This window comes from Scyliorhinus torazame, chromosome 17 (assembly GCF_047496885.1).
Source record: "Scyliorhinus torazame isolate Kashiwa2021f chromosome 17, sScyTor2.1, whole genome shotgun sequence".
NCBI classification, from domain to species: domain Eukaryota; kingdom Metazoa; phylum Chordata; class Chondrichthyes; order Carcharhiniformes; family Scyliorhinidae; genus Scyliorhinus; species Scyliorhinus torazame.
Window position 1 is genome coordinate 134,517,093 of NC_092723.1, and position 22,201 is coordinate 134,539,293.

Genomic DNA, 22,201 nt, shown 5'->3' on the forward strand with positions numbered 1-22,201 from the left:
GTGAAGTGTTACTGTGTTGCGAAATGTGAGAACAATTTGTTCTATGAGGGATTGTTCCATTATTGGCAAGAGAAGGGGACAGATAAAAGGAGGCAGTGCCAAAGCTAGACTGTTCTATAGATAGGATGATTTCAGCGATGTGGTGCTGACTTGTCTTATGCACGAGACAAAAACAAAGAGCCATAACAAACAAACTGTAACGTAATAACATATCATATAATATAACATAGTAAACCCAACATTATACAATCCCACCTACCCCCCCCCAAAGAGTTTAACAACCACATCCCTCAACCCTGCCCTTCTCCCAAAGAAAAGGGCACAACCTTCCCCCACTGACATTTTAGTACATCTTGAAGAAGTTGATGAACATCTTCCAGCTCACAGAAAATCCCTTGTCGTCCCTCTAATGGCGAACTTAATCTTTTCCAAGTGGAGGAATCCGGCTAGGTGCTACCCAAGGCCCAACGCTTGGCGGTTCTGATTCCCGCCAATTGCTATCCACGGGTGGTGTTACCTCCATTCCCAATACTCTTGACTGTGCATTGGTTAACCCCCCCTCCAGAACCCCACCAACTTCAGACAAGCTAAGAACATGTGGGTATGGTTCACGGGGGACCCAGCACACCTCATGCATTGATCGTTTACACCAGAGAAAAATCGGCCCATCCTGGCCGTCATCATATACGCTCTGTGCACCACTTTGAATTGGATAAGACTTAATCTAGTGCATGACAAAGAACAAAGAAAAGTTAAGCATGGGAACAGGCCCTTCAGTCCTCCAAGCCTACGGCGACCATGCAGAGGAAGAATTAATCCTATGCAGCACCTCCTTCCAAATCCCCCCTCGTATCACCCACCCCCCTGCACTCCTATTTTAGCCGAATAGCCTCCATTGATGCTTCCTCCTTTTTGCTCAGCTCTTCCCACGATCAGGTCCTCAAAGCATCTAATCCCCAGCCGGTCCAATTCTCTAAACCTAGCTTCTAGTTGTGGTGCTGTTATGTCTTAGTTGGAAATGCTGCTCCAGTCACCCTCACCCGACCTAATGGGGAGGGATCTGACGAGAGAACATGGCAGTATAGGTCCGCAATAGACCCCTCGCCAGGCCGAGGCAGGGACAGAATCCTCTTTACCAAGGAAGATGGTGGCGCCAAAGAAAAGGAAAAAAAAGTCGCACATTAGAAGTCACGTACTTGAAAATAACAAAAAAGGCTGGAGTTGGTGTCACGACAGTTGGGTAGCTGAAATTTAGCAGCTAACTCCTTAAAAGTGGCAAATCTCCTCTCTACGAACAGGTCCCCAAGACGCTCCAAATCCTTCACCTTCCAAGATTTAAATGTTAGGTCCAAATCAGAAGGCAGGAAAAGGTGACTGTTACAAATAGGAGCTAGTGAAGACAGGAAAAAGAGCTTCAAGTGCTGTCTAAACTGTTTCCAAATCCTAACAGGTGAGCACCACTGGGTTTGAGGAAAATCTAGTGGGGGGAAAAGGTGCAGTGACTGTGGAGTATACTAGAAGTGGTGCAGGAGCAAGCCTCCATTTGTTCCCAAACAGAATTGGGGTCACTGAACCACAACACAATATTTTTGGATGTTAGTAGCCCAGTACGAAAACAATAAATTGGGGAGGGCCAAAAGAAACCCCATCTGTCTATCCATTTGGAGTAGAACGCTACAAATTCTGGGATTCTTATCCACCCAAATAATAGCAGCTATCAATTTGTTAACTTTGATTAAAAAAAGGATTTGGGCAGAAAAATGGGAAGACATTGAAAGAAAAAGGAAAACCTCGGGAGCACATTCATTTTGAATGAATGTTTGAGTCCTAACTGCCGGAGATGAGGAAGGTTATTCCACCTCCTGCTGTAACACTATTAACCAGGCTTGTGTAATTCAACATATGAAGTGAGGCCCAGTTTTGGGCCACCCGGACCCCCAGATAACAAAAGCTTGTATTTGAGAAGTGGCAGTGACGTCCCCAATTGGGCTCGCCTTCCGGGGGGGGGGGGGGGGGGGGGTATCCGGGAAACTCCAGTCTAAGTTCAATGTATACCCAGAGAAGCAGCGGAAGGTGTTAAGGAACTTAAGGTGTTAAGAAAAAAAGTAATCCGCATAGAGAGGCACCCAATGCTCCACCCCATCTTGACTATTACCCCTCCATTAAGTAGAAGATTTCCGCTGGAGCGCAGTTCTATCACCAGGGTGAATAGAATTGGAGAAAGTGGGCAAACCTACTTAGTGCCCCTATTCAAAGGAAAGTAATTGAATACAAAGCGTTTGTATGAGCACTGGCCGTAGGGGCATTATATAACAGGCTAATCCAAGAAGCAAATGTATGACCGAATCCAAATCTCCCAAGAATCTCTAATAAATACTCTCATTCCACTGTCAAATGCCTCTTCAACATCCAGAGATACTATCACCTCAGGTTTGGGTACTGTGGAGGGGCAAGGGAGACATTTAGAAGCCAATGTATATTGGCCAACAATTGTCAGCCCTTCACAAAGCCAGTTTGATCCTCCGAAATTATACTCAGGAGGCAAGGTTCCAACCAAAGCACCAGAACCTTAGCAAGCAGCAGGACGTCTGCATTCAAAAGCGAGACAGGACAGTATGAACCACACTCTGTTGGGTCCTGATCTCTTTTAAAGAGCAAGGAAATAGAGGCTTGAATGAGGGTCAGAGGCAGACACCCTCAGGATAGGGAATCATTGAAAATGTCCAATAACAAAAGGTACAAGCTGCTCAGAGAACTTCTACCATCGGACCAGGGACCTTGCCAGGCTGTATCAGCCCAATACATTTTAAAGTCTCAACGTGGAGTAGCTCTTCGCCACATGAGAAGTCCTTGGCTGGTAGGATCAAGGAAAGCCCTAAAGCTTTCTACAGGTATGTCAGGAATAAAAGAATGACTAGGGTAAGAGCAGGGCCAGTCAAGGACAGTAGTGGGAAGTTGTGCGTGGAGTACGAGGAGATAGGAGAGGCGCTAAATGAATATTTTTCGTCAGTATTCACACAGGAAAAAGACAATGTTGTCAAGAATATTGAGATACAGGCTACTAGACTAGACGGGATTGAGGTTCATAAGGAGGAGGTGTTAGCAATTCTGGAAAGTGTGAAAATAGATAAGTCCCCTGGGCCAGATGGGATTTATCCTAGGATTCTCTGGGAAGCTAGGGAGGAGGTTGCAGAGCTTTTGGCTTTGATCTTTATCTCATCATAGTCTACAGAAATAGTGCAAGAAGACTGGAGGATAGCAAATGTTGTCCCCTTGTTCAAGAAGGGGAGTAGAGACAACCCCGGTAACTATAGACCAGTGAGCCTTACTTCTGTTGTGGGCAAAGTCTTGGAAAGGATTATAAGAGATAGGATTTATAATCATCTAGAAAGGAATAATTTGATTAGGGATAGTCAACACGGTTTTGTGAAGGGTAGGTCGTGCCTCACAAACCTTATTGAGTTATTTGAGAAGGTGGATGAGGGTAAAGCAGCTGATGTAGTGTATATGGATTTCAGTAAAGCGTTTGATAAGCTTCCCCACGGTAGGATATTGCAGAAAATACGGAGGTATGGGATTGAGGGTGATTTAGAGGTTTGGATCAGAAATTGGGAAATGTTCAGCCTGGAGTTCAGTTACTAGTGGTGTACCACAAGGATCAGTTTTGGGGCCACTGCTGTTTGTTATTTTTATAAATGACCTGGAGGAGGGCATAGAAGGATAGGTGAGTAAATTTGCAGATGACACTAAAGTCGGTGGAGTTGTGGACAGTGCGGAAGGATGTTACAGGTTACAGAGGGACATAGATAAGCTGCAGAGCTGGGCTGAGAAGTGGCAAATGGAGTTTAATGCAGAAAAGTGAGAGGTGATTCATTTTGGAAGGAGTAACAGGAACACAGGGTACTGGGCTAATGGTAAGATTCTTGGTAGTGTGGATGAACAGAGAGATCTCGGTGTCCATGTGTACGGTGTGTTAGCTTTTATCGGTAGAGGGATTGAGTTTCGGAGCCATGAGGTCATGTTGCAGCTGTACAAAACTCTGGTGCGGCTGTATTTGGAGTATTGCATGCAGTTCTGGTCGCCCCATTATAGAAAGGATGTGGAAGCATTGGAAAGGGTGCAGAGGAGATTTACCAGAGTGTTGCCTGGTATGGAGGGAAGATCTTATGAGGAAAGGCTGAGTGACTTGAGGCTGTTTTCATTAGAGAGAAGAAGGTTAAGAGGTGACTTAATAGAGCATTAGATAGGGTGGACAGTGAGAGCCTTTTTTCTCGGATGGTGATGGCTAGCACGAGGGGGACATAGCTTTAAATTGAGGGGAGATAGATATAGGTCAGATGTAGGTTCTTTACTCAGAGTAGTAGGGACGTGGAATGCCCTGCCTGCAACAGTAGCGGACTCGCCAACATTAAGGGCATTTAAATGGTCATTGGATAAACATATGGATGATAATTGAATAGTGTAGATGGGCTTTAGATAGGTTTCACAGGTCGGCACAACATCGAGGGCCGAAGGGCCTGTACTGCGCTGTTATGTTCTATTGTTCCACCTTGACAGTTGGAATAGGAAGACTATCCAGAAATACAGGCATGGCCGATTGTCTGCAGGGGGCTCTGACCTATAAAGATCATGGTAAAAGGATTTAAAAGCCACATTGGCCTGGAGAAAGTCGAAAACAAGGTTACCGCCTGGACTAAGTATCTGAGGGATCTCACGGGATGCCGCAAGACATTCAGGTGGTGAGCCAGGCCTTCTCCCCATACTCAAAATGTGCCTCTGGAGCGCTGTAATAATAATCTTTATTGTCACAAGTAAGATTTACATTAACACTGCAATGAAGTTACTCTGAAAAGACCCTAGTCGCCACATTCCTGCGCCTGTTCAGGTACACTGAGGGAAAATTCAGAATGTCCAAATTACCTAACAACACGTATTTCAGGACTTGTGGGAGGAAACCTGGGCACACGGAAGAAACCCATGCACACACGGAGAGAATGTGCAGACTCCGCACAGACAGTTACCAAGCCGGGAATCAAACCTGGGACCCTGGCGCTGTGAAGCAACAGTGCTAACCATTGATGTACCACCCCTGCTAGTAGACAGTAGCTCAAACCGGGTCTGTAAGTTTTCCCTATTTGCCAATAGCTCTGGAGTAGGGTCAAGCGAATACTGGTGATCCACCTCTAGAATGGAATCCACCAGCCTCTGCTGCTCCAACTTCATTGTCTTCAACATATATGTTCTGTAAGAGAATTTCCCCCACAGGACTGCCTTAAGAGCCTCCCACAGCGTGAAAGGTAAGATTGAGTCGGTCCTGTTTGACATTATTTGGTCATCTATGCATGTGGACAAATTCTCACAAAATGTTTAATCCGTCAACAATACAGAATCTAATCTCCAGAGTGGAGTCAGACTCAAGCAATAAATCAATAAAGTGTGGGGCACGGTTAGAAATAACAATTGTAGGGCAGCACGGTGGCGCAGTGGGTTAGCCCTGCGGCATCATGACGCCAAGGTCTCCGGTTCGATCCCGGCTTTGGGTCACTGTCCGTGTGGAGTTTGTACATTCTCCCCGTGTTTGCGTGGGTTTCGCCCCCACAACACAAAGATGTGCAGGCTAGGTAGATTGGCCACGCTAAATTGCCTCTTAATTGGAAAACGTTAATTGGGTACTCTAAATTAAGAAAAAAAAAGAAATAACAATTGCGAGGGTGGCATGTGGCACAGTGGTTAGCACTGCTACCTCATATCGTCGCGGACTCAGGTTCGACCCCAGCTCACTGTCCGTGTGGAGTTTGCACACTCTCCCAGTGTCTGCGTGGGTCTCACACCCACAACCCAAAGTTGTGCACTGTCGGTGCATTGGCCACACTAAATTGCCCCTTAATTGGAAAAAACAATTGGGTACTGTAACATTTATTTTAAGAATAAAAAGAAATAACAATTGCTCTGGGTCATTGTCCGTGTGGTGTTTGCACATTCTCAGGTTAGGTGGATTGGCCAGACAAGATTGTCCCTTAATTGGAAAAAATGAATTCGGTACCCTAAGATATTTAAAAAAAAATTTTAGAAAAAGAAATACAAACAATGTAAAATGCCCTTCAGCAAAGTATCGCCCAGCATGTCAAACATAATTTTTTTCAAATGTGACTGTAAGGCGAACTGGATAGACCATCCTGAACCGGACTCCACTCTTGTACAGGGCGTTCTTCATTCCATTAAACTCGGCTGTTATTTTCGCTTACTCCACACTCATTAAAATATTTGTATTCAAGAATTTTAATAAAATTTAGTACCCAATTATTATTTTTTCAATTCAAGGGCAATTTAACATGGCCAATCCACCTTCCCTGCACATCTTTGGGTTGTGGGGGTGAGACTCATGCAAACACGGGAGAATGTGCAAACTCCACAAGGACAGTGAGCCGGGGCCAGGATCGAACCCGGGACCTCAACACCATGAAGCAGCAGTGCTAAGCACTGCGCCCCCATGCCACCCTAGAAGAATTTTTGTTTATAAGAGACAAAATATTTGAACTAGTCAAACAAACTTTTAATTATTGCAAAAAATATCCCAGACACAACCTTACACATCCTCACCTAGTTTCATACCAAGACTAACCCTCCCCAACCCCTGCTCCCACCCTTGTCCCCCCACAAAAGAAAACCCCACTAGACTGACCAAGCCTCACCCTCCAACAGCTGACTGTAACCAGCTCCTTAAAAAAAGTAATGAACAGCTGCCACCCACCAACCCTCATGGCATATTTGATCTTCTCCAGGGTACAGAAATTTCACCAGGTCCCCTAACTAAGTCAAGCCTATTAGAGGGGAGAAGGTTAATAAATCTGCCTTCTGCCCCCTCCTTCAGCACCGACGAGTCAGACACTCCAGAAATTGCCACCATCTGGCACGGCTTCATCTTAACACACAGAATCCCTGATATCATTTCAAAAAAGGAGACCCAAAGATCGACAAGCTTGGGCCAAAGCCAAAACATGTGCCTGCCCCTAGAACACCGCTCAGACCTGTACTCCACCCCCAAGAACCCACTCATACACACCCTGGTCAAGTGCGCCCGATGCACTATCTTGAACTGTATCAAACTTCTGTAGCCACCTGGGTTGGCCACTTCCCGACTTAAAATGGAGAACCGCAAAGGCTGAAGGGAAATTCAGCCAACACAGGCAAAGACTAGCAAATACAGAAATCATGTATATTGGAACCTGCAAAACAACCAGACAGCACTGAAACCAGCAGCCATCTGCGCTGCATAGTAATGCAGCAGCCATTTACATAGTAATGTGCGATTCCCAGGCACAATGGCAACAGTTAAGGTAAATAAAGCCAAGCCAGACTCCTCGGCGCCAGCAGGAGCCAAGACAAAGGAAGGCCAACGGACATTTAGGAACCGTCCAGTGATCAGGGAACCGCTCCAGCATTGGAGAAATCGATCCAAGTGATCGGAAAGTAGTCCAATCACTTGGAACCAGGTACGGGGTCTGCCCCGAAGGGCGGGACGCCCCTGGGGACTATAAAGTAAAGCCCCCAAGTTCAAATCGTCCTTCTTTGGCAGGGTCACTCAGCAACTTGAACCAACCCTTGACAGTGACCGGTCTTGTTGCCGCCAAGCAAGTAAGTCTCAAGTCAACGCTCGCTACGAGGCGCTCCTAGCTACAAGTCCATACCAGCTTTTGAATCCTGCAGACTCAGGACCTGAACAAAAGGCCATTTGTTCCCCTGACCTGGTGGGCCAGTCCGAAGCTAAGTATTGGCCTTTTAGTGATAGGAATAGCCTAGAAAGTAGAGTTTATGCATGAATAGTGATTTACTGTGTATAATAAATGTGTTTTGATTTGAATCTTGCTACTTGGTGTGTTGAGTCATTAACATAACATAGGCATAGAATTTACAGTGCAGAAGGAGGCCATTTGGCCCATCGAGACTGCACCGGCTCTTGGAAAGAGCACCCTACCCAAGGTCAACACCTCCACTCTATCCCCATAACCCAGTAACCCCACCCAACACTAAGGGCAATTTTGGACACTAAGGGCAATTTATCATGGCCAATCCACCTAACCTGCACATCTTTGGACTGTGGGAGGAAACCAGAGCACCCGGAGGAAACCCACGCACACACGGGGAGGATGTGCAGACTCCGCACAGACAGTGACCCAAGCCGGAAACGAACCTGGGACCCTGGAGCTGTGAAGCAATTGTGCTATCCAATGCTATCGTGAACTTGAACCTCGTGGCGGTATCATAAAGATACCTGGCGACTCTAGAGCAAAGGTTATAAAACAGAGCCAATTGAACCAACCAAAAGTTAGCAACACTTCACCTTGCACAAGAGGTGAAGTTGACCTAATGCAGGGCCTCACTCCACACGCCCCTTAAAGACCAAACCCAACTCACCTTCCCACCCCCTCTTTAATTCTTCCAATTAAGCCTGCTCTGTCGCCAACATCTGCTCATAAATGTCTGAGGTGCTTCCCTCCCCTAGCGCACCCAAAGACAGAACCCTATCCATAAGCAAAGGCGCCGGCACCAGGGGAAACAAAGGAAGCTCTTTATGCACAAAATCTTGCTCCTGCAAGTATCTAAATACATTCCTTTTCGGGAGCTGAACTTCTCTAAAATCTCTTCTAGCCCAGCAAACCTACCCTCCAAAAACATCCCTAAACCTCTCCAACCCTTCCCCATGCTCTGAACTTTGAATCTAAACTAGAGGGCACAATACAATAATTCCCGCAAATCGGCGCCAGCAGCAACATGCATGCTGCCTAAATTGGTTTCAAGTTCTCAAAGAGCTTATTACCTCTGGGCTCGACAAAAATCTTACCTGAGAGAAGCAGTAACAAGAGCCCTCAAACCATGTTGGATACAAGAAGCCTCCTCCATCCCCATAAGAGCCTGGATTCTTAAACCACCCCTGCACCTTATCAATGTTTGCCACCCAGTAATAATACAGAAAATTAGGTAGTGCCAACCCCCCCCTAACTGTCTATCCCTTTGCAAAAAAGCATCAAGAACCCGAGGGGTCTTACTCGGCCAAACAAAAGTAGATATTAACTTATTGACCCTATCAAAAAAAGTCTGAGAAAGAAAGACTGGGAGACACCGGAACAAAAACAAAAACCTTGGAAGAATATTCATCTTCACTATCTAGACTTTACCCGCCAAGGAAAGGCATCCCACCTCTTTAGATCAGTCTTCACCCCATCAACTAGACTGGCCAAGTTAAGTTTATGGAGTGAGGCCCAATCATGGGGCACCCGAATTCCCGGATACCGGAAGCTAGTCCTGGCCGGACAAAACAGTAGCCTCCACAGATCAGCTCCCCTCCACGGACAGTTCACTGGAAACAATTCACTCTTGCCCAGGTGTAGCTTAGACCTTGAAAAGGAACCAAACTTAGTGAGCACCTGCATTATCTCCCCACATTGGAGAGAGGGTGCATAATATACAACAAATCACCCGCACATAACCCGCATTTAAGGACACCCTATGCTCCCTCCCTACCCGCTCTATCCCCCTCCAGTTAGAAGACAATCTCAGCTTAATTTTAACTGCAAACAACATCAGGGATAGTGGACACCCCTACCTCGTACTCAAAAGAGTTCAGGGTATTGGTATGGACACTCAGTGGGAGGTCCTGGAGAAAAGCCTCATCCAAGATATAAATTTTGGCCCAAAATCAAATCGCCCATCATCTCGAAAAGGTACCTCCACTCAACCTGCTGCCTATCTCCTGGGAAGCAGACTGCCGCCTCTGCTGGTGTGCTAAGCAGCTGGCCTTCTCCCCATGCTCATAATACGTCCCCCTCGAGCAACAAAGTTGACTCACCGCCTTCCCATTGACAGCAACTGAGAGTCCATCTGCAATTTCCTCTCAAAGTCCCTCCTCAGCAAGCAACGCCGTGTCCAGCCTCCACAGGGATCGCTGAGAGCAGCCAGACTACAACAGAAGATCCACATAATGTGGGGCATAATCCAATATTACGATCGCCAAGTATCCCACCCCCCCAATCCCAGGCAATAATGACCTATCTACAACAACAAAAATCAATACGGGAGTAAACCCCATGAACATTTGTGGGAAAAAAAGCAAACACCTCATCACACGGATGTCTAAACCCACCCCCCCTACTCTCCCTCATCCCAGGATCAGCCACATTCCTCCACCTTTGCCTTCAACATTTTACAGAGGTCTCCTCGGAGCCCCACCTCGGCCTCCAGAGTGACCACATGATCGCTGTGGTCCAAGATCACTCCTTCAATCTCCAGAATCTGTGACCCCTGCACCTCCAAACACTTCTCCACCTGTTCCAAAGAATTCTTCAGGGATGCCACCACTTCTTCAGTGGCCTTTGCGTGATCTTTCCGCATTTGTTCACTCTGCTGCTGGAATTCAGCTTTAATAAAAGACCATCAAGTCAAGTTGAAGCCTTCCAGCTTGCATCAGCCCTTCCCACGCCTGCATGCTTAAAGTGGCTGTTGCTGCAGCACAGGTCTGCTCCAACTTTCCAGCCAAATCTCCCACTGTTTTCTGCCGGGTCTGGTAACCAGCAGACATACCACTCCCGGGGGAAACTGATCCACCAACATTCACCTATGTCTTTTCATTAAAACTCCACCCAGTATTGGGTTAAAAAGAGCTTTTTTCTGTGACTTTCAGCAGGAGCTGCCCTGTATGGGACCACTCACTCCATGGTCATCACCAGAAGTCGCGGATGATTTATTATTTATTGTATGTGTCAGAGCAGAGTGGGGGGGGGGGGGGGGGGGGGGCTCCAAAGGTACAATCTTATTAGCTTGGTGGGCAGGGTGAAGGTGGACTTGGGAAGGTGGGATGGCCTTGCTCTTGTAGCTGACAGGTCGGGTGCAGGCGATTAAAATGAATGTGTTGTCGTGTTTTTTGTTTATCTTTCTGTGCCTGCCTATCTTTTTACCAAAGATGTTTTTAAAAGAGGTGGAGAAGTTGATTACCTCGATTATTTGGTTGGGGGGGGTTGGGAAGATACTTGGTATGTATTGTATCATTACTGGGCGCCAAATGCTGCAAAGGTGAGGAGTTGGGTTGGGGGAGGGAGAGAGAGAGAGAGAGAGAGAGAGAGAGAGAGAGAGAGAGAGAGAGAGAGAGAGAGAGAGAGAGAGAGAGAGAGAGAGAGAGAGAGAGAGAGAGAGAGAGAGAGAGAGAGAGAGAGAGAGAGAGAGAGAGAGAGAGAGAGAGAGAGAGAGAGAGAGGGAGAGGGAGGGTGTCGGCAATTTATGGGAAGATTCTGGGGAAAGACAAGTTATCCTTGGAGGGGATTAAAGCCAAGTGGGAGGAAGAGTTGGGGAGGTTATGGAAGATGGTCTGTGGTGTGAGGTGCTCCAGAGGATAAAACACTGCAACCTCGTGCACGAGATTGGGGCTGATACAGCTGAAGGTTATAGGGCGCACCTCATGAGAGCGAGGATGAGCCGACTCTTTGACAAGGTGGAGGATGTGTGTGAGCGATGTGGGAGGAGTCCTGCAAACCATGTTCACATGTTTTGGTCATGCCCGAAGTTGGAGGGAGGTCTTTAAGGTTATCTCAGGGGTGGTGCATATGGGGATCACACTAGGGGCCCCTAGAAGCCATTTCCGAGGTGTAGGACCAGCCCGGGCTACAGGCGGGTGTGGGGGGCAAGTGTTTTAACCTTCGCCTCGCTGATTGCTCGAAGGTGTGCCCTGCTGGGGTGGAGGTCAGCTTCTCTGCCCTGTGCTTCGGCTTGGCGGGGGGATGGCTATTGTATTTGTTATTGTTGGTTATCTTTTGTTTGTTGTATATTTAATGAAAAAGTGGGAAATGAGAATTAAAGTATATATATTTTTTAAAGGAAATAAATAATGACTCCCTCACATTTGGCAAGCAAATTAAAAGATTAAGCAGAAAAAAAGAAACAAATGGGGTGCATACATTTATGGAGTGTTGCCATTTGTACACTCTGCAATTAAGAAAGGATAAAGATACCAGAGTTCAGCACTCACTGACTCAGCCACGTTGTCAGGGCTGGGTTTCTGGATTGGAATGGAAGAACATCGTCTTCCACATTTCATCCGACTCTAAACAACAGCTGTTTAACATATTTTTCACAAAACCTTGTTGAATCCAACTCGAGGAAATGGTGCAGATTAAGCTAGGGTATTACTCAAGGTGATGGATATTTCCAAATGCTGAGAAACTCTGGTCTCTCTAACTCAATGCTAACACTGTAAAAACACATTTCACTGAGAAGCATTGGTGAGAGCCGAGAGAATTGAACCACTGAATTGCTACCTGCATTTCCATAATGGCCAATACTTAGTTACATAAAAATCTGTACATGCCAAACCAAACAATCATTCCTTCTGCCCACTGACTCCCACAGCTATCTGGACTACAGCTTTTCGCACCCTGTAGGAGTCCATCACTTTCTCCCAGCTCCTTTACCTCCGTCGCATTTGTTCCGGTGTGCCACTTTCCAAAGTGGTGCTTCGAAAAGGCATTCCTTCTTCCTCGACCGTGATTTCCCACCATCAGTTGTTGACAGGGCCCTCAACAGCATTCGGTCCATCTCCCGCGCCAATACCCTCGTCCCCTCCCCTCCATCCCAGAACAAGGACAGAGTCCCCCTCGTTCTCACATTTCACCCCACCAGCCTCCGTACGCAAAGCATAATCCTCCGCCATTCTCACCAACTCCAGCGTGATACCACTACCAAACACATCTTCTCTTCACTCCCTGTCAGCATACCGCAGAGACCATTCCCTCCGAGATAATCTAGTCCACTCCTCCACCATACCCAACACCTCTCCCATGGCACCTTTCCATGCAATCGCAGGTGTACCACCTGCCCAATTACCTCTTCCATGCTTAACATCCCAAACATTCATTCCAGGTTAAGCAGCATTTCACTTTGTCAATTTGGCCTATTGCACTCGCTGCTCCCAATGTGGTCTCCTCTATATAAATCGGAGAGACCAAATGCAGACTGGGTGATCCCTTTTCTGAGCACCTTTGGTGTGCACATTCAGGACCCTTACCTTCCCGTTGCTTGCCATTTTAACACAATACCCTGTTCCCATGCCTACATGTCTGTCCTTGGCCTGCTGCAATGTTCCAGTGAAGCTCAACACAAAATGGAGGAACAGCATCTCATCTTCCGGTTAGGCACGCTAGCGCCTTCCGGTCTCAACATCGATTTCAACAACTTCAGATGATTAGCTCTACCCCACCTTGACTCCTTTGTTTTCATTCCATTTCATTTTAACTGTCTTTTACCATTTATTTCTATTTTGTCTTTTATATATATTTCCCCTTCCCTATCTTTTCTCACCTTTCCTTCCCCCCTCCCCCCACATCTACATCTGTCACAGCTTACCATCTGATCTTAGTTTCTCTGCTGCCTGACCGTTCACACCATTTGTTCTCTCTGGGGACTGCCATTAGCATTCTTTTCCCTTAGTTTATGTGGCTATGACTCATCTTTCATTCCCCCACCCTAAAGTATAAATATCTCTCACTTTCTATGTCTTTTAGCTTTGACAAAGGGTCATCTGGACTCAAAATGGAAGCTCTTTTCTCCCCTTACAGATGCTGCCAGACCTGCTGAGATTTTCAAGCATTTTCACTTTTGATTTCAGATTCCAGCATCCACAGTAATTTGCTTTTATCCAATCATTCCTTCTTGCCAGTTATGTACTGTACAAATACAATTAGGAAAACAGATGCAGACTAGTTATATACGGTCCCTTCTGCAGCGGTTTAGGAAGACCCACCATCTCAAGGCAGTTAGAAAGAGACAATAAATGTTGACCTGTCCAGTGACAGGAGTGAATTCTGTAAAAGACTTACCTTCATGATATCAAACAAAAACAAGGAAGTAGACTTTCAGTTTGTGGTCTGGCATTATAAATATCAACTTGCCTTTTAAATTGCATAATTTTTAGCCAAAACACTAGGGAGAAACTCACTTCTCTTCATATACCTTTATGGAATATTTTATGTCCACCGAAAAGGGCAAACAGAGCCTCAATTTAATGTCTCATAAGAAAGTAGTATAACAGGATAACAGCAGTATAACATTCCCTCAGCACTAGAGTGGTGGTAAAACTGGTCGCATGCCCAGCTTCTAAGTGTGAATTCTTGGACTCACAGGCACCAAGAACATCATGGCATCTCCACAACTCCCATTTCCCTCTAATCCTTTAAAACAGAAGTGTGTAGTAAAAGGCAAGTTATTAATACAATGTGTAAACAAATAGATTGTATTAAAAGAATAATTTCATTTGGACTTGCAGAGGCTCTATTAGACTGCAGACTCGTATACAGGCTCCAGAGACTCGTTCCTTTATCCATTTTGCCAAAGTTCCATAAACCAATACAATAAAATGTACAGTACGAAGTCTTACAACACCAAGTTAAAGTCCAACAGGTTTGTTTCGATGTCACTAGCTTTCGGAGCGCTGCTCCTTCCTCAGGTGAAGGAAGGAGCAGCGCTCCGAAAGCTAGTGACATCGAAACAAACCTGTTGGACTTTAACCTGGTGTTGTAAGACTTCGTACTGTGCTCACCCCAGTCCAACGCCGGCATCTCCGTAAAATGTACGCTCAAGAGAGAAGAAACTACCCGGGCCAACTTGCGTTATGGCGCGCACCACACACACCCGCCTATCAACCTAGGTTATACCATCTGCTCCTGACATCCCCGCCAAACAGGCCCCCCCTCCCCAACTTACAATGTTTTTCTCAGCGAATAAAATTTAAACAAAATAAACAAGGGAAATTAAATGCATCTGTGAGGTTTCTCCCGGGTTTACTCGTAGCAAGCAGCGCTCTGAGGTGCATCTTTTGCCGGGGGTGAAGAGAGAGGCAGGGCATTGCTGGAGGGTCAGCGCCCTCTTATAAATAACTCACTCACTGACTGACTGTTAGGACTGACTCCGGCTCTGAGGGGCAAGTCAGGGGTCGGCAAAATACCATCACAGGGGAATGAATCCCCATGGTGGCTCCCGGTTGTTAAGCATTTAAGGCAGTTTATGATGAAGGGGGGGGGGGGGGGGAGAGGAGGACCCCCGCCAGATGTGCGGGAGGAGTTTGAACCACTCCGGTCTTCGTCAGACGAGGCGGGTGCAAACACGATGGGCCGAGTACTCACCCTCTGCCCCGTCCCCAAATACTCACCTTGTCGCCCAGAGAGCGTCACTCGTCTGTTCCGTGTCGACCAATTTTGTCCTTCGTTTCCGCCTCCCACAGCCCATTTAAAGCGAGTTGTCCAGCTCCCCACTCCGCCCAGCTTGGGCTGTCCCCCTGCCTTGCCTTCCCTTGCTTCACTCGCCCTAAACTCCCGGCCACGGGTGTGTCCGCTCGAGCGCCAATCCCGCCACCCCCAGATGGCATTTACCGTCCTCAGATTGAAATTCTTCTCACCTGCCTTAAAGCGGCAGCGCTAAATAACTTATCCAGGTCGCCAGTCACAAAATATATATGGCGTGAAAATATTCAATGCAGGAAAATATTGATTCATCAATTATTAATATCCACGTATTTAACCTACATAAACTATTAAACCCACAAGTTCAGTGAAACACAATAATGGGTGAGCAAAATGTTCACCTTAACCGTGGAGATTACCTAATTCTACATTCTACTTTCAAAAAGTTGTGCATGTGTGTCGTCTCTTGAAAGGTATTTTGTGGTATCCACAAGGTCTAGTCCTATTTTGGAGAAATCAAATAGCTAATTAAACTAAAGTAAATAAACTGAGGGACAAATTAAAGGGGCAGCCCTGAAAGAGATACTGCCTGAAACAAAAAACGAATCACAAATGAAACTTCAATATTAAAGTAAAACATGATTAAGAGGGTCAATAAGGCAGCCTAGTCCCTTCAGTGCCCACAAGACATGGAAGACTTCAACTGTGCCAGTAGACACTGCGTGCACCCTCTCTAAGGACACCGGGCCACAAATATAGCTGCGGTAGAGGGCAGACAGTTGGGTCAGACGGCCCCCTCGGTCGACTGCTGCCTGAACCTGTTTATGATGAGTTGGCCAATGGGCGAGTACTGAAGACAGGAGAAAATGAGATAATTGCACTTGTACAGTTTCTTTTTTGTTTAGACTATTTTAATGTGCTTGACATGCAGTGATTTTACTGTTAGACTGTCACACAAAATGAGTAAAATTGTACAATTTCAATTCATTTATAAAGGGAACAAGAATGATCCCTGGAATGAAGAGCTTGTTGTATGAGGAATAGTTGAGGACTCTGGGTCTGTACTCGTTGGAGTTTAGCAGGATGAGAGGGGATCTTATTGAAACTTAAAGGATACTGCGAGGCCTGGATAGAGTGGATGTGGAGAGAATGTTTCCATTTGTAGGAAAAACTAGAACCAGAGGACACAGTCTCAGACTAAAGGGACGTCCTTTAAAACAGAGATAAGGAATTTCTTCGGAGGATGATGAACTGTGGAACTCTTTGCCGCAGAAGGCTGTGGAGGCCAAATCACTGAGTGTCTTTAAGACAGAGATAGATAGGTTCTTGATTAATAAGGGGATCAGGGGTTATGGGGAGAAGGCAGGAGAATAGGGATGAGAAAAGTATCAGCCATGATTGAATGGCAGAGCAGACTCGATAGGCCGAGTGGCCAAATTCTGCTCCTATGTCTTATGGATACAGAAAGGAAGAATGTCGGATGTCCCAAATGTTGGCCAATTAATTACATTGAAATGGTTGTCCCTATTGTAATGTAACACAACAGCTATTTTGCACACATCAAGGTATGAAATAGAGCATTGAGATAACTGACTAGATACATTTTTGTAATGTTGGTTGAGGGATAATTCATGGCCAACAAATCAGGAAAATCTCCCTGCTGTTCTTGTAAATTGCCATAGGATCTTTGTATTCACTGAAGTGGGCAGATGCGGTCTTAGTTTAACACTGCATCCAATAGCGCAGTCCTCAGTGCAGTACTGTAGATTATATAGAATCTACAGGAAAAAAATGGTTCATGCTGCCCAACTGGCCTAGGCCAGTGTGCTCACAATATACATGGGCCACCTCTCACTCATCTTCATTTCCATACCCATAGTATTCTATTCTTTTTTAAAAATAATCTTTATTGTCACAAGTAGGCTTAAATTGAAGTTACTGTGAAAAGCCCCTCATTGCTCCATTACGGCTCCTGTTCAGGTACACAGAGGGAGAATTTAGAATATCCAATTCACCTAACAGCCCGTCTTTCGGGACTTGTGGGAGGAAACCGGAGCACTGGAGGAAACCCATGCAGACACGGAGAGCACGTGCAGACTCCACACAGACAGTTACCCAAGCCGGGAATCTAACCTTGGACCCTGGAGCTGTGAAGCAACAGTGCTACCCACTGTGCTACTGTGCTATCTCAGTTTGTGTCTGCTTTGCCCTGCATTCGGTGCAATCTGTGTCCATTGTCTCTGCATTCGGTGCAGTCTGTGTCCACCTCCCAAAGCATATATGCAAAGTTTCGGAATTTAAGGAGACAACCAGGACAGACATATGTGGAATTTAAAAGGGTTAAGCAGAACAATTTTGATAGATGGGTACGAGCATTGGGAATTGCAACTACCTATGAGGCTCTGAGAGAGGAATTTAAGGATTCCCTACCTCTGTAATAAGAACCCATGTTGAAGACCAGAGGATGAAGACTTTGTCTTTGCAGATACTGATGAAATCATCTCTACAGAATGATTCTTCACAGAGACTTGTCAAAGGTAAAACTAGTAGAGAACCTGGGGCGAAATTCTCCCCCAACGGCGCGATGTCCGCCGACTGGCGCCAAAAACGGCGCCAATCAGACGGGCATCGCGCCGGCCCAAAGGTGCGGAATGCTCCGCATCTTTGGGGGCCGAGCCCCAACATTGAGAGGCCGGCGCCGGAGGGATTTCCGCCCCGCCAGCTGGCGGAAATGGCGTTTGTTGCCCCGCCAGCTGGCGCGGAAATGCGGCGCATGCGCGGGAGCGTCAGCGGCCGCTGGAAGGGAAAGAGTGCCCCCACGGCACAGGCCCGCCCGCGGATCGGTGGGCCCTGATCGCGGGCCAGGCCACTGTGGGGGCACCCCCCGGGGTCAGATCGCCCCGCGCCCCCCCCAGGACCCCGGAGCCCGCCCACGCCGCCTGGTCCCGCCGGTAAATACCAGCTTTGATTTACGCCGGCGGGACAGGCAATTTCTGGGCGGTACTTCGGCCCATCTGGGCCGGAGAATTGAGCGGGGGGTCCCGCCAACCGGCGCGGCCTGATTCCCGCCCCTGCCCAATCTCCGGTACCGGAGACTTCGGCGGGGGCGGGATTCACGGCGGCCAACGGCAGTTCTCCGACCCGGCGGGGGGTCGGAGAATGACGCCCCAGGTTCTGAGATCTCCCAAGACCGAAAGTGACCATAAGAAAAAGGAGCCCAAATCTAATAGTAATAACAGTGATGAAGAATCAGATGACAGTTCTGAATCCAATTTTGGTTCTGATTATGAAGTAATGATAAACAACTGTTACAGAATAGACCTGGCACTAACTGATCTTGAACAAATGACAAGTAATTTTCCCAAAGCTAGGAAAGAAGACAGCAAATCGGAAGTAGAAACTGAATTGGATTTTTCTAAAAATAATTTGTTACAGCTTCTTACAGTAAACCCGTTGTCATCCATTTCAGGTGCAAATATTTCCCAGAGAATGCCTGTTTTGAAGGAAAGTATACATAGTAGCATGACATCAGCTATTCAGGATGAGGACAGCAATGACTGTGAAATAACACCAGGCAAACAACTGATATATCCATGTCCTTTTAAAGGTCCACAATGCCTCAAGGAAAAGAAGCAAATAGCAAAGGCGATGAAATAATTAGCAATCAATTCCTTTTGAAAATTAAGAGGAAGATGGATGGAGAACCATGTAGTGATTCCGCCACCGTACCTGTTAACGAAAATAAGAATGTCCATCCTCTGATTCTGAAAGTAACGAAGAACAGTTGAAATCTGGAAAGCACAAATTGTTTCAGTCCATATTACTACATGGAGATAAGGGCTATAATCGCGAAGACCCCAGTGAGGTGATAAAAGCTGTAAAACAAAGAATGGTGCGTATACAACCAACCAGACTTCCGGTGGCGGCATGTAGGAGGAGGTTGCACATTGGAGGGCTCCTGCTCAAGGCTTGATTTTTTGGAATTTAATGCCTGGTCCCAGGGGCAATTTTTGGTTAAATAAATGCAGGAAGTCATAAGGAAGAAAGATGTCCAAAACCCAAAGGAAAACAGCCATGAAGAAGGGGGCTAATGAAGGTTCGTCGTCGAATGGAAGGGTCGGCTCAGGAAGTGGAAGGGTCGGCTCAGGAACTGGTAGGAAGGTGGAGGCTGGGTCGCCGGGTGAGGCCACACTGCTCACGGCAGAAAAGTGACCGAGGTGATGGTCGTGGAATTTGAAAAACAGTTCACAAAGCACATGGAGGTGATGAGGAAGGAGATGGTGGCAGTATTGAAGATGCTGGTGGAGAAAGCGATTGCCCTGGTGAGGGCGGCGGTATCGAGAGCATTGGCTGAGGTGCGGAAGCAGGGTAAGACACTGAAGGAAGTGGAAGAAGCATTGTCGCAACACAGTGATCAACTCACCTCGATGGGTGAAGAGCTGCAGAGGGTGGTGGAGGCCAACAAGGGTCTGCAAGCCAAAATGGAGGACTTGGAAAACGGATCTAGGCAGCAAAATCTGAGGATCGTGGGTCTGCCCGAAGAGGTGGAGGGCCCGAGGTGAAGGAGTATTTTGCCAAGATGTTAGCAGAGCTTTTGGAGGAGGGGGAAGATCCCTCTCGGTATGAACTGGGTCAGGCCCATAGGACGTGGAGGTCTATACCAAAGACAATTGAGCCACCAAGAACAATGACTATTTGTTTCCGTAGGTACCGCGTGAAGGAGAAAGTCCTGTGTTGGGCGAAGCAGAAGCAGGAGGTGCAGTGGGCTGGAGCTGGTATCCGTATATACCAGGACATTACTGTGGAGTTGGCGAGGAGGTGGGCGGCTTTCGGCCGAGTGAAGACGGCACTGTATAACATCAGGGTGCGGTGCGGCATTGTGTACCCAGCTAAGTTGAGGGTGACCTACAAATCTAAAGACTTTTATTTTGAGACGGTGGAAGCAGCGGAGGTGTTTGTGAAGGCAGAAGAACTGGGGCAGAATTGAGAAATGGGACTGAGGATTGGTCCTGTACTGAGGGTAGGGGTTTTGTGGGAGTGTATATAGCTTTATTTTTTTTCACTGGATGTTGGTATATGTGCTAAACCAGTCGACGTTGTCTACTTGGACAAGGTAAGAGTTGGGATTTTCTTTTGCAATAATGGTTCTTTGGGTAGGGGATAGGTGTGCGAGGTGCGTGGGAAGCCCAGCAAATCTTGTCCACATGTTTTGGGCATGCCCGAAGCTTGGAGGGTTTTGGCAGGGTTTTGCTAAGGCAATGTTCACGGTACTAAAAACACGGGTGGTGCCGAGTCCAGAGGTAGCGATCTTTGGAGTGTCGGAAGAGCCAGGAGTTCAGGGGGCGAAAGAGGCTGACATCTTGGCCTTTGCCTCCCTGGTAGCCCGGAGGTGGATCTTGCTAACGTGGAGGGACTCGAAGCCCCCGAGTGTAGAGACATGGGTCAGTGACATGGCTGGGATTCTCAGCCTCGAGAAGATAAAGTCAATGGTCGGGTTGACCCGGAGATGGCAGCCGTTCGTCGACTTTCTCGGGGAAAATTAAAATGTCAGCAGAAGCAGTATTCCAAGGGGGGGGGGGGGAAAGAGAAAGAGTGCCGGATTGTTGTTTTATGGTTGGGGTGTGTGAAGATTGGGATGGGGGTGAAAATGTTTATTATACCTTGTTGATGTCATTGTTATTATTATTATAAAAAATTTCTAAACCTTAATAAAAATGTTTAAAAAAAAATAATGGTTCTTTGCAGTTGGTGTGTTTACACTGGAGTTGTGTGTTAAAGGGGATTTCTTTGTTTTCCTGGGACCGGGCAGGGGAGGAGGGGATTGGAGGGGAGTGAAGCCGAGGCAGGGGCCTCTACATTGGAGGGTTAAGCTGGTTTAAGCTGACCAGTGAATGGGAGTGTGGTGGGGTGAGGGGCTGCGGCCACCAGAGCCTGGTAGAAGAGGTTTCGATGAGTCTAGGAGGGGTGAAAAGTTGGGGGAGGGGACTGTGGTAAACCACTGTTGTACCTGTATTAGAGGATGTACGATAGAACCTGCACTACAGGTTCACCGGTAGTCCCTGTCTGCTGGCTCCGCCCAGGAGGCGGGGTATAAATATGCGTGGCCTCCAGCTAGCAGCCATTTTGCCTGCTGCTGTGGGAGGCCACACATCTGATAGCAATAAAGCCTCAGTTTTGATTCAACTATCGTCTTTTGTCCAATTGATCGTGCCTCAGTTTATTGCTGTCAGTTTCTAAGGACGGACCTCCATATCAGCTGGATCCGCACTCAAGCGACGCCAGAAAGGACTTCCAGCACTGGCTAGCTTCTTCGAAGCGTATATCAACGCGGCGCCAACCCATGTTCCAGAGGCTCAGAAGATCCAGATTTTATATTCCAGATTGAGCTCCAAAATCTTTCCGTTAATCCAGGACGCGCCGAACTACGCCGAAGCCATGACTCGACTCAAGGACAACTACGCACAGAAGACGAACATGCTCTTCGCCAGGCACGCACTCGCCACTCGCTCTCAACTCCCTGGTGAGTCCATAGAAGACTTCTGGCGGGCCCTAATCCCACTAGTCCGGGACTGTGACTGTCAGGCCATTGCGGCCAAGGAACACTCAGACCTCCTTATGCGAGACGCTTTTATGACTGAAATTGGGTCAGATCTCATACGCCAGCGACTCCTAGAAGGCAACCTCGCAGAGACTAAAACGCTAGCGCTCTCCATGACGGTCGCCCTGCGCAACGTCCAGTCCTACACCCCAACCGCGCGGCCCACCCCTCCTACGCTTCGTGGACCCCAGACTACTGCCCCAGCGGGGGCGCTGCCCACCCAATACGCCTGCACTGCACACCAGCCAGCAAACCCCGGGGGCCCCGATGCTATTTTTGCGGCCAACTGAAATGAAAATCACCCCCGCCTGAAATGAAGCACCCCCAACAACGCTGCCCGGCCCGCGCTGCCATTTGTAAAACCTGCGGGAAGAAGGGCCAC

The 22,201-nt window shown here is 47.3% G+C and overlaps 1 protein-coding gene across 6 annotated transcripts in view; it reads right to left on the reverse strand.

Annotated features, from left to right (window-relative positions):
- The window catches only part of LOC140394161 (hexosaminidase D-like), a 170,285-nt gene that overhangs the window by 115,238 nt on the left and 32,846 nt on the right, over positions 1-22,201 (reverse strand). For 2 of the 6 annotated variants that reach the window (XM_072481093.1, XM_072481088.1), the window contains exon 1: positions 15,191-15,325. The exons of 1 other annotated variant lie outside the window; for it this stretch is intronic. The gene's annotated coding sequence lies outside the window, so the exon portion shown is untranslated. Of the gene's footprint in view, positions 1-9,847; positions 9,869-14,927; positions 15,029-15,190; positions 15,326-18,950; positions 19,013-22,201 lie in introns of those variants that run through there. 3 more of the 6 variants (XM_072481090.1, XM_072481091.1, XM_072481092.1) reach the window with 3 other exon arrangements.